The sequence below is a fragment of the Mastigoproctus giganteus genome, chromosome 14, assembly GCF_048544385.1.
Source record: "Mastigoproctus giganteus isolate SK-2022 chromosome 14, ASM4854438v1, whole genome shotgun sequence".
Lineage (NCBI taxonomy): Eukaryota > Metazoa > Arthropoda > Arachnida > Uropygi > Thelyphonidae > Mastigoproctus > Mastigoproctus giganteus.
In genome coordinates, this window is record NC_143588.1 from 73,007,695 (window position 1) to 73,023,145 (window position 15,451).

The 15,451-nt window shown below is 36.7% G+C and overlaps 1 protein-coding gene across 1 annotated transcript in view; it reads right to left on the minus strand.

The window, feature by feature from the left end:
* Positions 1-15,451, minus strand: part of LOC150075239 (mitochondrial glutathione transporter SLC25A40-like) — a 92,524-nt gene that overhangs the window by 52,308 nt on the left and 24,765 nt on the right. The gene's annotated exons all lie outside the window — the stretch shown is intronic.

Below are 15,451 nucleotides of genomic sequence, written 5' to 3' on the forward strand. Positions count from 1 at the left end.
ACTTTGGCAAACTACAAATTTTCTGCGGGCCACATATAAAATGAAACAATCTTTTAAAAATAAAAAATCAAAGGCCATAAAAATTTATTTCATTCATTCGTTATTATTTTATATCTACATCAATAAAATATTTGCTTTTCTTTGCAATCACTCAATTTTTTTTTAAAACCTACTTCGATATTGGTAGTTGCACATCTTAATTGATTTGTTATTGAAGTTCAAGATTTAATTTTAATAAATTTCATTTTTGAAAAGAAAGTTTCATAAATGATGTGGATTCGAAGGTGCTCGCAATTTTTTGTGCAAAAATCTTAATTTGGATACTTTTCCACTGTCACATACGTGTTGTAAAAGTTGATTTTTGATGTTGTGGCGTGAATGTGTTTTAATTCATTGTTGTACTGTAAACCAATCTGCAGTTTCCGGTTTGAAGAAGGGAATGAGTGGTGGAGATTTGGAGAAGTACAGCTAGTCTAGTATTATATTTCTCGTGCTTAGTGCAGCTAGCGAATGATTTCCCAACTGATGCTGTCAGTAGTATAAAAATTGTCTGTCGGGCTGCCAAAAAATAATGTGGCGGGCCACATGTGGCCCACGGGCTGGCCAGGCCTGCTTTAGAATAAATAGTTAATTAGAATATTCTGTTTTTTATAACTTACCATGATAATTTACTGTGACGGTTATCTCATATCCCATATTTTTTCTGAGCTCAAATAAGAGAGTATAGAGAGCAATTCATAGTTGAATAAATTTATTCAAATATGAGGAACTTGGAACTGCTCAGACATTTGGCAGCATGAAAGGTTTGATTATTTTAAACTTGGTCTTCAGTTTGCTTAAACATTCTTTTCACTTTTAATTCTAAGGCATTTAGGAATCCTTTAAGGGTTCAATTTCTTGTCAATATTTGTTTTTTTTTGTAACTTGTCGTATATGTGATGATTGTTGGGAGGGTTTTTACTGTAAACAATTAGACTATATATCAAAGTTAATTAATTTCAATTTCTTAGGTTCATTGGAATTGAATACAATATAAATAAATTTCTGTTTATTCTTGTGATGACCAAGGTCAGAAGAGTTTAAATATTCATTGTGATTGTATTATACATATGGAATTAATCACCAGGCAACTAGGAGTTTATATTGCTACAGTGCACAATAGGCTGTGCCATTTTTATGATAACATATGGGCTCAGCTCAAACCCATAATTTCTTTACTTGTGGCAATGCAGAATAACTGCTAGAGTACAGCCAGTCCATACTGATGGAACATATAAATTCCACAAATGTTCAATAGCCATCGTAGACAAAGTAATATAGCAATAATATAATAAAGCATTTGATCATTATTATAATTTATAAAATTTAAGCTTTGCACTTTTTTAAAGTGGGTTTATGAAATCAACTTGTCTTGTATTTACTATCCAAGTCAAACTAGTATTCACAATACATATCATGCATACAAGAATAATTTAACGAAGATATTTTTATTTAAACCTTCCATCCTTAACCTTCTCCTAGTATGGCATCTGACAATGCCACTTTAAATGTTTCTGTTATTTTTTTTAATTTGAAAATTAAATCAAATCCTGCTATATACCTTTGCCAACCAATTCCACTGCAATAATAATTATTCTCTAAATGGTTATACGGTATTTTATACCTTCATTTTGATATACCATGAATTATAAGACATAAAATTTTGTTGATGCCTATCAAACAAATGTATCTATCTTTCTTCTAGGCAACTCCTATTCCCATGTGGCATTTTTGGGACACCAGTGATTGTTGGCTAATCTTGATAGAGCTTTGGTTTCACTGGCTAAACATGAACAGCTGATGAAAATATATATGTTCCTGTTGCATCAGCCACACACCAGCATTTGTTTCAATCTGGAAGATGAGTGACCTTAAAAATTCTAAAACATATGAAATATTTTATTATTATTATTGTTGGTTTCTCATTTATTTTCATTCAATATTTTTCAACTAAGCCTTGCAGATCAAGGGGGTCTTGCAGATCTCAAAGGAACTTGTCTGACCAATTTGATTGGATACTATGATGCATTAACAAAGGAACTGGATGCAAAAAATAATTTTCATATCATATACTTGGATTTCAGGAAAGCTTTTGATACTGTTGCACATAAAAGATTGCTGTACAAATTGGAGCAGTGTGGCATTAAGGGCAAGTTACTGATAGGACAGAGGGATGATTGAGTGGGAGAAGTCAGATAGTGGTAATCAATGGATTACCACTATCTGACTACGAGGTATTTCGGACGAACAGAGGGGTGAAGTGGAAGTGGTTATTTTTTATTTATCGATTTTTTTTTTTTTTTGGCTGATGCTGCATAAGCTTGCTTTCTTGCATCAAATGCCTCTACTAATGCTAATGCTAATAATGTGAAGTCTGCTGACGAGGCTAGTGGGAGCCAGACATGTTCAAAGCTGCTAAGCGGATTTTCTTATTTATTGATTTGAATTTATTGTTTTTCTAAAACTTTTGATTTAAATTTAGTAGTATAGCATTATTTTGTGATTTTCTGATTAATCTAGTGTATTTATTCTTTACTCGGCCTTGTAATTGCATAAAAGTATCGGTAAGGGTATAATATCCACGTATTACAAGTTGCAGCTCCGCTGAACGAGAAGTTTTTTAGCCATATTTAGCCGCTTCATTGACCAATTGACACATAAAATTATATTCTATAAGTAGCTTATAGACCTAGTCAGGATCGTTAGTTTATTCTGAATTGGGACAGCGAGATTTGGAAGTTAATTAATACTTAAGTGTCTGTAGATTTACCATTCGTAACTTGCGCCATTGTTATATGATACGTTATATCCTGCACTAGATAGCGTTAGTATAGTATATATAGTATAATATAGTATATAATATAATATTGTCAATTAATCAGCAAAATCTACTAATTTTGTTAAACTCCATTGTCAATTAAATTGTACTTTTAACTAAATACATATAACGACTTAGATTACAAATGAAACATAATTAATTAATACATAACTTGATACGGAAGTTATATAAACAGAACTCGTAGATAATAATTGATACTGAAAAATATATATAGCATTATAACTGTGTTGGGATACAAGTTTAGGGTTATAATTTTGTACTGAAATTTAAATTTTATTAAAATCAAATCGAAATCATGACTCAGACCAGAGCAGCAAAGCAAAAGGCTCAAGCTAATGGGAGTGCTGTGGCTCAGAGGAGAACTGAGGGGGGTGCAGTTGCCCTCTGAATCACAGCCTTTTAAAATACACTGCTTGCATGATGTTTGTGGAGCAATTGGGTACGGGACATGATATTGCCATGGGGGATGCAAGGAGTGTAACGAAATCAGGCGACAACTCAGCGTTGTTATGGGCCTATATGAGAGCTTGAAGGACAAGGTGGATGCCCTCGAAGGATCTAAAGTGAGGGGCCCATCAAGCTCTCAGCTGCCTACATCAAAGCCAGAGCTTGCACTCAGTCATCACGCAACACAGTGGCAACTCCCAAGGCAGAATGCGCTGGTCCCACAGGAACTAGTAGTTGTTGGTGACTCTATTGTCAGGGAAAAGGGGAACATGCTTTGTAAAAAGGATAGGTGGAACAGGACCAGGGTATGTCTGCCAGGGGCAAAGGTTGATGATGATGTAGAGCGGATATCATCTTTTAAGGGCACAAAAGGTGACATAGTTGTACACGTTGGCACTAATGAAATTAAGAGTAGGAGACCGCCAGAATTACTTAACAAGTGCAGGTCACTGTTGAAAAAAAGCCGTGAATTAGGGCTGAATTTGAAAGTGTCTGCAATTCTGCCCAGACATGATAGGAGGGAGTATATGATGAGAGCCTTGTCCATCAATTCGGCCATGGAAAGACTGTGCAAGACTAAAGGGGTAGAATTTATTTCAGGCTGGTCTGTACTTGTTAACAGAAGGGACTGCTTCTACAGGAATGGGATACACTTAAATAGAAAAGGTGCAAGAACATTTGTTGATGCTATCAAGGAAGTGTTAGGTGGGTAGGAAAACTGCTAGCTTGGGGGGATACAAGAACTAATAGATGAACAGTAGCCACTGGAAAAGGTGAAAGTGATTCTTGCACTGCTTCTATTGGAATGAGCAGAAGTCTGGAAAACAAGATGCAGGATATTTCAGAGACTGCTGGGAGTCACTGTGGTACAAGTAAACATATGGGTTGTGTTAAGGTAGCTGTTTGTTGTTTGTCTGTTATTTGGTTTTTAGGAGCATTAGCAACTAATGCCATATTGCTCCAGGGATTTGCGGTGGTCATTCCCTGATCTTTCCGCATCCTACGTATTTGGTGGTCACAGGCTCGAATCCCAGTCTAATCAAGAAGCGTGTGCTACACACTGCTGCTCCTGCCCACCTGGCTATTGGGGCGTCATTAGGGTAGCTAAGAAAAAGAACAGGTACACATATACTTGCATGTACACCAATGCTAGGAGTTTAGTAAATAAATTTGATGAATTTGAGGTATTGCTCAAAGCATCACAGGCAGATATTGGTGGGATATCAGAGATGTGGTGTCACACAGATATAAGGAATGCAGAACTGGAATTTGGGGAGTACAATGTCTACAGAAAGCATAGACAGGATAGGAAGGGAGGAGGGATTACGCTATTAGTTAAGAAACACATAAAATCCAAGGAAGTGAAGCCAGTCGACATCACTGGACAGTGCAGTGTCGAGTAAGTTTGGTGTGACATAAGCATTGGGAGATAAAAATTGAGAGTAGGAGTGTGCTATAGGCCCAATGATTCTGATGAGTATAATAAGAAACTGTATATGGAAATAGAGTGGCCCAGTAAATCAGAGAGTCTTATAATGGGGGATTTTAATTTCTCAGATAATGACTGCAATTTGTGAGTTGGTCACTCACACACTAGCAAGGCTTTTATGGATTTATTGGATGATTGTTTCCTACATCAGCATGTTCGGGAGGCAATTAGAGGGAGTAATACTCTTGATTTGATTATTAGTATTGATTCTTCATGCATTAAGAATCTGCAGATAGAGGAACCACTAGGTGGCAGTGATCACAGTATGCTGAAGTGGGATTTACTCAAAGAGGTAAATACCATCAGGGGTAAAGAGAACGGTTTTTGCTTTCGTAAAGGTGATTACGATGGTCTGAGACAGTATTTAAATTCTATACAGTGGGACCAACTAATGATGTTACCAACAGCAAATTCAAAATGGGAAGTATTCAAAGAACCTATCTTGGAAGCTACTAGGCTTTACATGCCAACTAAGAAATATTGTTCAAGGTTTAGGCCTAAATGGATATCAGATGAATTAATGAGACATATGGCAGAGAATAAAAATGCACGGGATAAATATAAATTAAAGGAGGCAGCAAAGGAAGTAAGCAAACCCTTAGCCATAATTATGAGAGCTTCCTTGGACTCGGGGGAGGTACTCATAATGTGGATATAACTTCGCAACTGAGATGGCTTGTTGTATTACCTGGGTACCTGCCCGCCCACTGATGACGAAGCTAAACAGCTTCGAAACAATCGTCTGGGTGGTGGTACCGCTGAAAATAAATAACAGTAGTCTTCTCTACTAGAGAAGCGTTATTTATTTGAAGTAATTCAATAGTAGCCATCTTGTTGTGAAGGCAACCACATTATGAGATGCAATTAAAACGATGCCTTCTACGCTACAATCGTAGCTCAAATCTATGGGTTAACTATGGTGTATTTACACCGATATTATATATAAATTAACATGTGACACAGAAGCCTATGATAGATATAAGTTGATCTGTAACCAAGTTACAAAGGAGGTTAGGCAGGCAAAGGCAGATTACAGGAAATCTCTGGCAAGGGATGCAAAGAAAAACAGCAAAGAGTTCTTTACTTATGATTGGGCAACTTGATATCGATGGTTCAACTGTTGATGATCCTGCTTAGGTAGCTAACAAACAAAATGAATATTTTGCATCAACATTCACACATGAGGAGTTATTCAGGGAGGGAAATGCCAGAGGTGTATTCAACTCTGGCAGTAAGCTAGATAATCTTGTAATAACTGAGAGTCAATTGGAGGAGAAATTGTTGACGGTAAACACAAGAAAGGCACCTAGGGTGGATGGGATCTATCCAGTTATATTAAAGGAGGCAGCAAAGGAAGTAAGCAAACCCTTAGCCATAATTATGAGAGCTTCCTTGGACTCAGGGGAGGTACCCATAAACTGGAGATGTGAAAATGTGACCCCAATTCACAAAGGAGGATCAAAGGCTGACACAAGTAATTATAGACCTGTGAGTTTAACTTCTGTTCCAGGAAAATTAATGGAGGTACTGGTTAAAGAAGCACTGCAGGATCATCTAGACAAGTCTTCAGTTATAGCTCGGACACAGCATGGTTTTGTTAAGGGGAAGTCTTTCCTGACCAATTTGATTGGATACTATGATGCAGTCACAAAAGAACTGGATGCAGGGAATAACTTTGATATTATATACTTGGATCTTAGAAAGGCTTTTGATACTGTTGCACATGGAAGTCTGCTACACAAATTGGAGCAGTGTGGCATTGGAGGCAAATTGCTGCTATGGATAAAGGGGTGGTTGAGGGGGAGAAGACAAAGAGTGGTAATCAATGGACACTGCTCATCGTGGACTAATCTTATTAGTGGAGTCCCTCAGGGTTCAGTGTTGGGTCCATTATTGTTTTCTGTATTTATAAATAATATTGATGATGGTATATCAAGCTTAATGTCCAAGTTTGCAGATGATACAAAGGTTGGCAGGGTTGTTAAGGACACTTCTGACATTATGCTGCTGCAACAGGATCTGAAAAGGTTGAGTAGACGGGCTGAGAGGTGGCAAATGAAGTTTAACATTGACAAATGTAAAGTACTACATATGGGAAACAGCAACCCCAGAGCAACGTATCAACTCTGTGGTACTACACTGACAGTGGTAGAGAATGAAAAGGACCTAGGGGTAACTGTGCAGGCAGATATGAAGTTCTCTGAGCAGTTCAGACAGGTCGCAAGAGTAGCTCATGGTATCTTATCAATGCTATACAGGAATTTTTCTAGCAGGGATAAGGAGATGATTATTCCCTTGTATAAGGCAATGGTCAGGCCACACCATTGAGTGCTGTATACTGGTCTAGAGGCTTAATTTCAAGAAAAATGTAGACTTGCTGGAACGAGTACAGAGAAGGGCAACAACATTAGTTAATGGAACAAAGGGTTGCTCTTACGAAGAAAGGCTTAAGTTTTGCAAATTACAGTGTCTGGAGACTAGGCACTGGAGACGTGATCTGATAGAGGTGTATAAAGCCTTGAATGGTTTGAGCATGCTCAATGCTGATAGGATTCTGCCTCTTGCTCAGAAAAATCACCTGAGAGGGCATAAATGCAAATTGAGGAAAGACAGATGTAGGATAGATGTGCGGAAATTTGCCTTTAGCCAGCGGGTAGTTGGGTGGTGGAACATACTTCCATCTCTTGTTGTGGAAGTTGAGAGCCTAAATAAATTTAAGGCTCAGCTGGACAGGTATTTCGAATGAACGGAGGGGTGAAGTGGAAGTTTTTTTTTTTTTTTTGGCTGATGCTGCATAAGCTTGCTTTCTTGCATCATATGCCTCTACTAATGCTAATGTTATTAGTGGAATTCCCCAGGATTCGGTGTTGGGCCTATTGTTGTGTTCTATACAGTCAGTCCTCGTGTAGCACGATAGTTGTGTTCCAAGAAACCCTCATACATTGCAAAATCATGCAATATAAATAACAGGCCCTATGGGAAAAATAGGGTTAGGTGCCGACTACCCAAGATTGAACACACATTTGTAACCAAAACGTTACCGAACACAATAAATAATCATAATAAAACACTTACGTATTTTATTATGACTATTACGTAATAAAATATTGCTAATGCTTTTGCTTCTATCGTAAGCAAACTTGTTCTTTGTTTGATCTTCTATCCAAACAGATGACAGCCATTCCATCTCTTCCAATTCTTTGTGTCTTGATCTAATGGATTTTATTACACTTTGAGTTGTTTCTGCTATGAAAGTTGTTTTTATTTTCTCTGTATTCTTTCTAATTCTCGGCGTTGCCTCATTTAAGCCTGTAGCACGTGCAATATCACATGGTCTTTCATTTTGCTCAAAGTGTTTCACAATTTCATATTTTTTCCCTATTGACAGAAACGGACTGGCCTTAGAGCTTTACCAGGGATACCCTGGTGGGTCAGAGGCCAGAAGGCGATGGAGGCCAGTGTGAGGTTGCTAAAAAAATTCCCGTGTAAGAATTTTTGACCCAGTTCGTCTCTGTCTATCGATATTACTTTTCTTTTTCTCTCTGAATCTGTAGTGTCTTCACAAGAATGCTTTCTATTCACACCTTTTAAGTATTTTACTCATTTTTAGGGAATAAAGCACAATTACAAAATGAGAAGGCACACTTGATACACATAAACAAAGCTGCATGCATATGGCAACTGAATAAACAACACCGTAAAGGCAGAGACACACCATAACACCTCACATTTTACTAAAGCACATTTCTGGGGGTTACTACCATAAAACAATAAAAACAATTTCCAGTTGCGATTTTGTTAGAGGAATCTGTTATAAACAGGCAGTAAACTCGATCTAATTGCATTTGTGATAATACCAATAGCTGGAATTGTGTGGGTTTTCACATTATTATGGTGAAATGTGTTTCCCCTTCACTGATATAAAAAACATAAATACATTTTCAGAATCTTCTCTTCATTCCTATCGTGTTGCGTTCAGTTGGGGTGATTCTGCATTCGACTGCCATTTCTTGTAAACACAAAGACGAATCATGCATAAGCGAATTCGGTTTGTGTTATATATGACATTGTTCCCCTATTTATAAATCGTGTGTGATCGAATTCATGTAGTGTAAACACGTGTTATACGAGGATTGACTGTATTTATTAATGATATTGATGGAGGCATATCAGGCTTAATGTCTAAGTTTGCAGATGACACAAATTCTGGAAAGGTGGTTGACAGTAATCATGATATGCTACCATAACAGGATCTTGAAAAGATAGGCAGATGGGCTCAGAAATGGAAACTGAAGTTTACATTGACAAGTGCAAAGTACTTCACATCAGTAGTAGTAATCCCAGAGTAAAGTATCAACTGAATGATAATACACTAGGAGTAGTAGAAAATGAGCTGGGGTAATTGCACAGTCAGATATGAAGCTCTCTGAGCAGTACAGACAGGTTGCCAAGACAGACATGGGGTTTTGTAAATGATATACAGAAATTTTGCTAGAATGGATAACAAGGTGATTATCCTATTGTATAAGGCAATGGTCAAGCCACATCTTGAGTACTGTATACAGGTCTGGGGTCTCATTTTAGGAAGGATGTAGAGCTGCTGGAATGATACAGAGAACAGCAACAAGATTTGTGAGGGGAATAAAGGGATGCTCTTACCAAGAAAGGCTTCAGTTCTGCAAAAACTGTAGTGTCTGAAGACTAGGCACCTGTGAGACAATCTGACTGACATGTTTAAGGCTTTGACTGGATTGAGCAAGCTCAATGCTGATAGGATTCTTCTTCTTGCTGAAGAAGAATCCCATTCAAGGGAGAACTAGACAAATTCTTGCAGGCTATGAATGGGTGAATTGTGTTTTTTTTTGGCTGATGCTATATAAGCTTGCTTTCTTGCATCATTTGCCATTACTACTACTACTAAAGCATGTACATCCTGTAACATGTCCAAAGATGCTCTTGTAAATAATCCTAGTTCAACAGATGAGACTCCCTAGGTAACAACATAGCAGATGGGGATACAGGAATGTGGCAAATTAAAATTAAAACTTGGTGCACTGCTGAATGAGTCTAAGTACTGATGAAGAAGGATGATACTCTAGAGCAGAGGTTCTCAACCTGTGTCGCAGTGCCCTAGGGAGGTGTCATAATTTACCAGGGGCGTCACAGATGATATAATAGTTTGTAAGATTTCCATGGCAAATTTTAAAAATGTATTAAGAATGATTTTTTTTACTATTATATATCTACTACTATTTGATTTGTATTATTATTTTACATGTAAATAATTATAGAAAATATTTGGATCGTATTCTTGGGTTCCGGTTACTACAAGCAATTGGTTTGTGTATTTTCACACGTTTGTGTTTTTTTGACCTTGCATGAGTCTGAATGACGTGACACCAGAAATCTGCTCATAGTAACCACATATTCAGAGTACAATCAGCCATTTGGTCTAAGTGTATGTGTATTTCGAATCACATACGAACGTCAACATTTTACATACGGTGAGTTACTGGTAGTCAATGGAGGTGCGGGGAAAATTTTACAGGTCAAGGGAGGTGTGGGCTCAGAAAGTTTGAGAACCACTGCTCTAGAGCAAAAGAAAACCTGTAGAATCTACTGGAATTCAAGTTCTAGTAAACTACAAAGTGAGGCACTCCTGATTCAGACTTCATTTGAAACTATCAAGTGACAACTGCTTTGGTTGAAAAGAATATAATTTGTTGGGAGGGGTGGACTGTGTTGCATGAGAAATGGATAACATTTTTTGCAATAAATATGGGTTCAGCAGGCAGAATTAGGTACATATGCCTAGAATGAAAATTTATGATATAACACGTTCAGATTTTAAAGATCTAAAAAGAGTTTCATTGAGAGTTTCAAAGAGAGAGATTCACTGCTGAACTAATGATATCAACTGCACATGAACTGATAACACTGGTTGGCAAAAAAAAACATTTTTTTTTGCTCCCTGGTAAAATTCAGGGTGATTGTTGTGGATCTGATGTTGCTGAATTCAAATATGACAACCACATTATTGTAATACCCATCAATTTAAAATGAGAAGGAATTAAAGTCAAAAACTAAGTTTCTAGTAAAAAAGATTTCATATATTTTAGGAAAATGTTACATATAGTACTAAATATTGAACAATGGGTCTATTAACTTTATTCTATTTATAAAAACGTTTATCTGATAACAAAACACTTATGTTGTCATTTTTTGCCTTTTATAATCATCCATTGGTGACTCCCATATGATAATCCAACAATAGTCTGTCAACATGTTTGGATTCCATTTTCCCTGGTATCTTTTTTCCATTTCAGAAATATCTTGGTGAAACCTTGCACCATGTTCATCAGAGACTGCTCCCAAGTTTGCAGGAAAAAGTCTAAATGATAATGTAGGAAATGAAGCTTTAACGATATGTTGCATCCCAACTCTCTGTATGCTAAAATTAACTTTCCACAATTTCACTGTAATTTTGTGATTTCTCATAGCCTAAAAAGTTCCAGCAAATGTTTTCAAATGCCTTCCAGGCTCTTATTTCCATAGAATTTAATTTTTTAGTGAATTTCTCATCTTGGAATAGTAGTTTGATTTGAGGACTCACAAAAATTCCCTTTTATTTTGGCCTCGCTGATTCGAGGAAACTTTTGCCTCAAACAGTAAAATCCTCCTCTTTTTTGTCCATTGCTTTCACAAATATTTTTTTATCAAACCTAGCTTGATGTGCAATGGAGGTAGATTTTTCACTTATCTGCCAAAGGAGGATGTGCTACATTCTTCTGTCCTAGTGTAGTTTCTGAATAGTCTGGCCATTTTTTTTACCTTATAGTGGCAATCTTTCGCTCGGCTCTTTCACTCACATAAAATGCAGCAGTATCTAGTGTATTCACCTTGCAACCCAGGTGGCAAAGCTACCACTTTTAGGTTGGCACAGATATTCCATTTTCATTTATAGCATATTTTTTGAAAAAAAAACCTGTAGGTTCTTGTATGTTACCTTCATGTGAACTGCATGGAGTAAAACTACTTTCAAACTGACCTTGTATGAATCAATTAAAAGCCTCCACTGTTCAGAGACATGCTCCAGATTTCTTTCATTTCATTTCTTTTCATTAATTCCTGGACATTGTTACAATAAATCAAAAGCACCATCCATGGAATAATAGGTTGTTAAGTTAGATTGCCTCTTTCTATAAAAAGACACCTTGACGCCCTTTTCAAGAAGATTCCACAGCTAAAACAGTGGAATCTTCTCCTTTTCTCTTTTCTTCCTTTTCCAATCCTGAATCAGAGTCAAGTCCATAAGTTTCTGGTAGTCTTGGCACTGGTATTGTATCATCATGAGGAACCGGCCTTAAAGCAGAAGGTATGTTAGGATACTCTACGTCCAAGCTATCCCAAGGTATCTTGGGATAGCTTGGATTTCCCAGAAAAATCAGATATATTGGTCATGCAAAAGTAACAATCGTTTATGTGGTCTCGAGGTTCCCTCCATATCACCGGAATAGTAAAAGGCATCAATTTATAACTACTTCTAAGCCAGCCTGTTATTGGAAATTTTTGGAGCCCATACTTTTATTTTGATAACTGATCTTACATCCAAAATAAAGTTCATAAGCTTTTCTCGCAAGATGTGACAGTAGCTTCCACTGCTATTTTAATACCACTTCACAAATGTAGCAAAAACTATCAGGCTTATTTTGGCAAGAACGCAACATATTTTATGTACAGCTGAGGTACACACACTTACACACATAAGAACACAAAATAAATTGCAGATTTGTAAACTCCTCTGACCTAGTGGACCTACCAGAGTATAACTTTTTTTGTTAAATGTCCAAGGCTTTGAATACTGTTCCTTATAAACACATTTATGCATAGGTATGTTACTGATTGAGGAGAAAATAAGATATCTCATGCTCTTTTTCATCAATAATTATAACAAGTTTCTTCTGCTTACTCAATTGTTTAAGACATAAAAACAGTACCACAGGATATCAATAAGTAATGCATGAGCAAGCTGAATGTACAGTTTGTATTGATGCTTCATTACAATATGCTTGCACTTTGACAATGTTAGATGTAAAACAAATGAGTGTTACTGTTTATTACAACAATGTTAACTGCCATTCTAAATTAACAGAATTATATATTAATTTTAACATTGTATATTTAGTTCAGAAAAGATCTTTACATGAAAATCGGGACAAAACAGTGTCCCCAAAATGTTATTTGGGACATTACACTTGAAATTGGGGCAATTCCAGAAAATCAGGATGCTTAATCACCCTAGTCAAAATAGTGGGGCTAACTTTGTAACAATTTTTCAATAACCTCCAATACAGCACACTTCATTCTTCTGAGACTGAAAAAATAGTCTATTCAGAATACTAACAGTTTAGAATACAAATTAACACAAGTCACCTGATGAAGTATTTCTGCTGTGATTGCAGACAGCTACAGAAGAAGAAAAAGCTTAAGTCATGTACTAATCATATCCATGTAATTCTACACATAATCATAGCCTACACTTACCCATGAAAAATGTAGCCATTTAATGTCCTGGGACCACACAGAAATTTAATTTTTTTTTTTTTTTTTTCTACTCCCCCACACAACTGATAGTACAGCTAAAATTTACTATTTCCTTGCTTACATTCATAGAAGTAAGATGACACAATCTATACCTCTATTATTGAGAAGTTGTCTTTCGTGATAGAAAACTAGCAACATATGGCAATAATCAATAAATATTTAAATTATGATGACATTATTTATGCTCTATTACCTCATTATTAACTTTTTGTAATTAACTGAGAATAAGGAACTTAAAAGATCAACAATTCTATATAATTAGATACAGTGAAACTTTTCAAGATAATTTTGTTGTGAGCAAACAATTTGAACCTCTTAATTGGGATAAAACCTTCAAAAGAGCTTATTTAAAAAGCATATCTTAAATGAGATCTTAATTCTCTGGGCCTCACATGCATCTGATGAACCCAATCAGTGTTGCATGTAAATTTTTACCAATGCTGACAAAACAGGAAACAAGGCTTGAAAAAAAAAAGTCATCCAAGATGGTGTCTCTAGAAAGAGACATGATCTTGGATTTTCAAGCATCAAATTGAGTTTTTTGTTAGCATCAGCAAGAATTTTATATTTATCTTATTCCTAACCTTAAAAAGATAATTACAGTTTAATCGTTGTTTTTCATCCATTAGAAATTAAGGAGTGGGATTACAACCGTGTCAAAACATACCTTTTCTCACAAATTATCTTAAAATGATTATGTAATATTCCATATTTCTTTTCAATTTAATATTGAAAAGAAACACTAATTACAAAATGTCATACATGTGTGCTCTAATCTAAACTTTTTTGTAATTAACTGGCAGGTCTTGCCATAATAATTCAGGTGCCTCTGCAGCCAGGTGGGCAGGAGCAGCAGTGCGTAGCACACGCTTCTTGATTAGACCGAGGTTCGAGCCCGTGACCACCAAATACAGAGGATGCGGAAAGGTCAGGGAATGACCACCGCATATCCCTGGAGCAATATGGCCTCAGTTGCTAATGCTCCTAAAAATCAAAACAAACAAACAAACAAACATAATAATTCACTCAACAATTCATTAGGATATTATTAGGATATAATTCATTAGGGGGATACAAGGACTAATAGATTAACAGTAGCCACTGGCAGAGGTGGAAGTGATCCTTGCACTGCTTCTATTGAAATGAGCAGAAGCCTGAAAAACAAGATGCAGGATATTTCAGAGACTGCTGGGAGTCATTGCGGTACAAGTAAACACATGGGTTGTGTTAGGGTAGCCAAGAATAGAAACATGTGCATGTATACCTGTGTGTACACCAATGCTAGGAGTTTGGTAAATAAATTTGATGAATTTGAGGTATTGCTCAAAACATCAAAGGCAGATATTGTTGGGATATCAGAGACGTGGTGTCACACAGATATAAGGAATGCAGAACTGGAATTTGGGGAATACAATGTGTATAGAAAGGATAGACAGGACAGGAGGGGAGGAGGGGTTATGCTATTAGTTAAGAAACACATAAAGTCCAAGGAAGTGAAGCTAGTCGACATCGATGGACAGGGCAGTGTCGAGTCAGTTTGGTGTGACATAAGCATAGGGAAATCAAAATTGTGAGTAGGAGTGTGCTATAGGCCTAATGATGCTGATGAGTATAATAAGATATTGTACAGGGAAATAGAGTGGGCCAGTAAATCAGAGAGTCTTATAATGGGGGATTTTAATTTCCCAGATATTGACTGGAATTTGTGGGTTGGTCACTCGCACACTAGCAAGGCTTTTGTGGATTTATAGGATGATTGTTTTCTACATCAGCATGTTCGTGAGGCAACAAGAGGGAGCAATACTCTTGATCTGATTATCAGTAGTGATTCTTCATGCATTAAGAATCTGCAGATAAATGAACCACTAGGTGGCAGTGATCACAGTGTGTTGAAGTGGGATTTACTCAAGGAGGTAACTACCATCAGAGGTAAGGGGAAGGGTTTTTGTTTTCGTAAAGGCGACTATGATGGTCTGAGACAGTATTTAAATTCTATACAGTGGGACCAACTGATGATGTTACCAACAGCAAAC